At 47.3% G+C, this 6,248-nt stretch overlaps 1 protein-coding gene across 5 annotated transcripts in view; it reads right to left on the reverse strand.

Moving 5' to 3' along the window:
- The window catches only part of Pag1 (phosphoprotein associated with glycosphingolipid microdomains 1), a 146,206-nt gene extending 141,509 nt beyond the window's left edge, over window positions 1–4,697 (reverse strand). For 2 of the 5 annotated variants that reach the window (NM_053182.5, NM_001195031.1), the window contains exon 1: window positions 4,224–4,692. The gene's annotated coding sequence lies outside the window, so the exon portion shown is untranslated. Of the gene's footprint in view, window positions 1–1,331; window positions 1,383–4,223 lie in introns of all 5 variants that reach the window. The other 3 variants (XM_030252927.1, XM_011248151.3, XM_030252928.1) reach the window with 3 other exon arrangements.
- Window positions 4,698–6,248: the final 1,551 nt, after the last annotated feature.

Below are 6,248 nucleotides of genomic sequence, written 5' to 3' on the forward strand. Positions count from 1 at the left end.
TACTTCTTATTTAGCCAATCCACGCTGTGGACGGGAAAGTTTGCAGAGCCTGAGACTGTCCATCTCTACTATAGAACTTACTACAATAGCTGAAAAACCAGAGGCAGGAGGATATTCTGTAAGGAATATCAAAATGTTCTGAGCTCTACTTTTTCTTGCAAAACTTACTCATGTAATCTTGGATGCATTTCCTTTCTAGGTCCGTTTCTACGTTTGCAAAAGCACTACAGTATAGGAACTTCCCAAAAGGCTGGTGTCAGGGTGGAGGGAAACACTGTACATAATGTTGCCATAAACAGCCAACACACAGTGAGCGCTCACTCCCAGCTGAATATTACGATAAGAGCTCTTATCAGAAAGCATGACCAGTAGCGACTAGAAAAGTGGTCAGATAAATCATGCTCAAGGCTGTCTTCTCTCAAATCTACCCCAAGCCCCTGAACTCTGCAGCATCCTGACCTTGTCTGTATAACTTAAGTGTGTAACTTCCAAGTCAGCCCATACACTGAATGAGGTAGGATCAAAATCAAGTCCCAGCTCCTCAGATAAAAGTGAAAAATCCACAGGAGTAATGCGATTAAGGAAGAGTAAATGGTCTTTACTCACTTATATCCATATTACAATTAATGTGCAGACTATATGCCTGAGCCGTCTCCCATCCATGGACTAAGCAGGCCCAAGCCTGCTTAGCTTCAGAAATCATATAAGATTGGGTGAATGAAGGGTAGGATGTCTGTAGTTGTACATCAGTCTTCTGAGAGCAAAAGAAAACGGATGTGTGTGTTTTGAGGGGGGGAAGGATTTCTTGTAGATTTAAAAGTGACAACAGAAAATCCACTATAACAACACAAATAGGAAATAAAACATCCATATGGAAATTATTTTCACAGGGTTAGCTCTAGTTATAGCCATGTTCCAGGGAGACATTTGATCAGAAAATCCAGAACAGGGAACAGCTGGAATCTAGCTACTGAGGCAAAGTGTGTATGTATTGTTTGAAAAGGAAGGATGAAATATCAGTAGAGAGAACTCGGTTGGTGGCAGGAGTTCTTTTTGGCATACTGCAGTTGTGGCGTTGTGCCTCCAAAGGCTCTCAGAAGCTCACTACTGGAAACTCACTGTTGAGCAGCTTTGGAGAGACAGATACATGGCACGCACATACATACATACACACACACACATACACACACACACACACACACACAGAGAGGGGGGGGGTTAGGAGGGGAGAGAGATCCAGAGCATCAGCCAGGTAGCAGTGAGCATCCATCTTAGAGTACTTTTAGTGGTAAGGATATCAGCTAGGAGGGTTTCAGTAAACATTCACTCACCTGGGGTGAGTCAGCTGCCTAGGAGCTTTCTATAGCAATTGATTTCAGTATCTAAAAGATAAAGACCAGAATACCTAAGAAAGCCCAAAGTACCATGGCCACTCAATCACCCCACACCCTAGAACTCAGAAGAGAAACTCAACAGTCCATGGAGATTTTAAACCAAAATAGCTCGTATGGAATCCGCCAACAACTGCTTCCTATGGCTTTAAACCTAAGACTAAAGGAAGTGTGCCCATAGATGTGATGGATAAATGATTTCCACTTCAGAACACTGAGTTCAAGATAAGCACAAGGCCCCATCTCTCTGCCTGAGTGGAGTTCTTCCTTGGACACTGGGCTATGCTCAGAGACAATGCTGGCTGATTATTGCTGCTTGTGTCCATGTGGACCACAGACAGCAAAGACACAGGCTGCAGGGAGGCAGAATAGCGAGCATCAACCACCAATACAAAGTATCAAGTTACCCAACTTTTCTCTTTGGTTCTACGAATGTATAAACAGGGAAGAAAGAAGTAACAGAATCCAGTTTCAGCTGAAGGCAAAACACCCTGTTATCTTTCTCACAATAGCACTAAACGGGGTTTGCAACCAGGGCCTGGCATTTAATAACAGAGAAGTTGATGATAATAGCTTCCAGTCTCGAAGAAGGAGTGCTATTTAGCACTTTGCATACTTGAAACTTTAAACATAAACTTCCCGTGGAGAAAGGATAACCCACCCACATTGCTTGCAAGTTGAGGCAGCAGGGTCAAAGAACAAGATTCCAACAGGCATGTTTAAGATGCCAGCTCTAATTTCTACTACTTGATCTCTCTCGGCCTCAGTTTCTTCCTCTCTAACATCAAGACAAAGCCATCTCCATAGAAGGCCTTCAGGGAGGCACTGCTGGAGACAGTAAATCCAATATTAACATGTGGCCAGGGTGTTTATATCCTCTCTCCTATTACACATGTGCACTGCTTCTACTGACCTCCAGCAACAGCTGTTTAATGTCTACAGCTTATCCCAAGACAAATTTCCTTTCACAGCATGAAACTTTTTCCCCAAAGTCAGCCTACGATACTTGACACCAGCTCAATACCTTCTCATCAGGATTCCACTTAAGCCTCGCACAACCCAACCAGGAAGGTACTGCAATTACACCCACCTATTTTACAGATGGAGACGCCGGGCACAGAATTCCGGTATTGCTCAGATTCAAAGCCAGCAATAGTGCCAACAGCCTGGTCTCTTGAAAGCCCACACTTGGACAAAATTTCTTCTAGGGGTCAGCACTCAATGCTCCTATAAACTACAATGTGATAACTAGCTTTTCAACGTTAAAATAATCTTTCTTTTTTCTTAGAATCCTTAAAATAATAACTATGCTTAAACCAGGTGCCTATAACTAGTTAGTTCATCTTGTTATATCCACTGAAGCACTCTAACCCATACATGCCTCTTTCTAAAGGTCACCTAAATAAATCTCACATTGACTCACATCCCTGAGTTTTTATTTCAAATCCATATGCATGTATATATTTTTCTGTGTGCATATTTCTTTCCATCTATGGATACATGTGTATCACAGGGCAGCTGCAATATGAGCTGTTTGGTTAATGCAAAGCTGGTACTCTAAATATTATCTTTCTTTATAACAGTCACTGCCTATCAGTCACACAGCAGGGCTGTATGGTATTTCAAAGAATTCCTTTTACAAATTTAATCAACTCAAGTATTAAACATCAATGGCATTAATCCATTGCTCTGCTTAAAAGGAATCTCTAGGGGCAGCTGAGAATGAAAGGTTAAAGATTTCTACCCTTCAAAGTAGGCCACTGTAGCTACCTATAAATCATGCTCTTTGTTTATTAAGATAATTAAGGCCATCAGTGCACTTCACTTTCAGACTCAACAATTGTCTGGTATGAGCAAATCTCCACTTTTACTAAAACAAAAGGGGATGTGTTCTAAAGAGGGTTCTGTGCATGCTCTCTGTACAATGTATGGTATTTTAAAGCATGATTTATGTATCTAATTCCTTGAACTGCCTTGAAAAAAATACACCAAGTTCTTCCTCCCATGCTCCCTATTAGGAGAAGACAGTCTAATTTAAAGACTGCCCTGTTTCTGACTACGAACCACTATATCATGTCAACGTTTTTATTAAATACGGCTCAAGCTGGACTTGAAAAAAAAAATGGAGTGAGTAGAGGCCCAGATGCAGCCCCTGCAGATGCAAAGGTACCCAGCCAGGAGGCTTACATAAGAGATGCAGGACAACTCAGCCATCCTCGGAATCCTGTTTCTTTGAGACTTGCCCACATTCTTAAAGCATATGAATTAAAACGCATAGAGCACTTTTCTCATTTTCTATGCCTTGGAGCACAAAACACTCATTTGACACATAAGTTGTTTTTCCCTAAAGGGCTAGGCTCCAATTATGGGAGGTTGGCAACTTCTGCCTAAGGGAAGAGTGAAGTGGGATGTGCAGAAAGCCTGCAGGCCCGAGCAGCAATGTCTCAGCTTCTCATCTCTGTGCCAGTCCTCCGAGGGGATGGAGGGGATGTAGGCAGAGCTTCCTAGGATGGAGGTGGCTGACGTCCCTGACCCCACGCGGCGCAAAATCAAGGAGCTCAGAATGTGCAATTTAGCGGCGGGCCAAATGCCCTCGGAGCACCTGTCTCCCCTAGCACATTTCCAGCTGGCACATTCGGGAGAGGCAGGAGCCAGCCCTAGACTCCAGCCTTGAGTCTTCGAATGCCATGCCCCATCCTTTACAGTCCAGTACGCCTTCCTCCAGCCGCAGCCCCGCTAACGGGAGGTAAAACCTCGGCCTGGAACCACAGGAATAAAACGAACCTGTCCTTCCCACGCTGCCCGAAACTTCAGAAACTACAGTCAACTTACTGGTTCGCAGAGGTCTTCTGGGGCTCCAGAGCTCTAAAAAGCGCTGCAACTCCGCTGCTCGCAGCCGGGCTGGCCCGCGGTGGGCAGTGGTAGCGGGCGCAGGACCCTCCTGATCCTCGTCGCCTCGGTTCTGCCGTGCCGGGGGAGGTGCGCTCTCCCGGGCGCACCGGGCGGCCGCAGAGACTCGGACTGCACCGGGAACCCGAGCAAACGCCGTCGTGGCCGCCAGCCCTTGAGAGCTGTGCTCGGAGCTCCGGGTGCGTGTCTCCCTCTCTGAGGGAATGCGACACCACGGAGTCCCCGCACGAGAGGCTCCAGAGCGCTGCAGAGTCACCAGTCCGCCCCGGAGGAGCAGTCACAGCACCCGCGCGCCGGGCGGGAACCGCAGTCCGCACTGGCCGCCGCGCCGCGGAGAATGACAGCGCCGAGGCGGAGCAGCGCGCGGGACTCAGTGCGCATGTTCGCGACTGCTGCGGCACGTCACGGGGGCGGTGCCAACGGGCGGGGTTGGGCGGAGCGAGAAGGGTGGGGCGGGGTCGGGGGGGGGGTTGCTGCGAGGCTAATGTGGCTGCCAGCTGCAGGGCAAGGAGCTGGAGCTTCGCAAAATCAGGGCTGGTGACCAAAAACTCTGTGACTGAGGTTGTCTCCTTAGCCCATTGTCCCTTAAGAAGCAGTCTATGGGGAACTGCCTTAGGGTCCCAGGACAGCCTGCAAAGGTCAAGTTTAACCCAGATGGTTGCTTAACCTTCAAGGACTGCAATTTGCAGGACACCTTTCACTTTGATCTGATGCAGAGTAAGAACTTGAGGAGCTTGTAGGAGCCCTTTGTCCTGGCTGGACTCCAAAGTAAACACAGGAGACTCTGAGAGGTGGGGCCCAGGTATGTAGGTTGTAAATAGCCTTGCCCAAAGCTCCCCAAGAGAATGTGCTGGTTGTATGGTAATACAACACTTGCCTACGCACATTCAGAAGGTCTGGAGGATGGGGAATCCCTATTCCAATAGGGTCCAAGACTATTCCAGGGCTGCAAGCCTCCCACACCCTGTTCTTCCTTGCCACTTACGAGGACAGAGACCCCAGAGCAGCTACTGGCGTGTGGGTCTGCCTGAGAATCAGGTGAAAATGCTTTTAACTTGGAATTTCCAAGGCGTATCCACTATGGTTCGGGTTCACCCACTGGGCACTGGGGGAGGGAGTGGGAGGGGAGATTGTGTGGGGGAGTGGGGTGGGGTGGGGAGGACTCGAATATTGCCTGGAACAAGCTGCAGATAAATCTGACAAGGGTTTTGTTGGCCTTGAATTTTAACTTATTAAACAAGCAACCCGGAAATGGGGATAGACAGTGTGGAAACAAATAACCAGTCCAGATGTGACACTCAGGACTTCTGAGCCAAGTCCACTGAACTCTAAACCAAACAGTTATTTGTCTGACAAGTTCATTTGTTTTCTCTAATGGGGAAGAACAGGCACGAGTGATATTAAACATACACACATTCACTCAGGTAGTGTGAAGTTGGCTGGATAAAAACGGCTCATTAGGAGCAAAGGGGTGGGAATAGGGAGTTGAGTAAAGGAGAAAGGAATGTTAATACGTTGCAGAGGAGGATGTGTAGGAGATATTAAACTCAGTCTTCAGCTTGGAAAGGTACTTTGAGAATAAGGATGCAGGATCCAACTTGGCTGGATTTAGAGGACGGTGAGAGGTTCGTTGGTTTGAGAACTTATAAAGGTCTGGATTTCACCACCAGGCTGTACTAGTGACTTTTCTCATTGCTGTGACAAAATGTTTGGCAACAGCAGCGACTCAGGGAATGAAGGCTTTGGTTCGAGCCATGCTTTGAGGGTCCAGTCTACCATGGCGCAGAAGGCAGCAGCGTGAGGAAGTCGGTCACACGGCATTGACAGTCGGGATGGATGAGAGGTGTTTAGTCCTTTTTATTCCAATATCCCAGTCCATGCTATGGCACTGCCCAAGGGCAGCAAGAGCCTCCCCTCCTCAGATAAGCCTCTCTGGGAACACCTTTC

The sequence above is a fragment of the Mus musculus genome, chromosome 3 (genome assembly GCF_000001635.26).
Source record: "Mus musculus strain C57BL/6J chromosome 3, GRCm38.p6 C57BL/6J".
Lineage (NCBI taxonomy): Eukaryota > Metazoa > Chordata > Mammalia > Rodentia > Muridae > Mus > Mus musculus.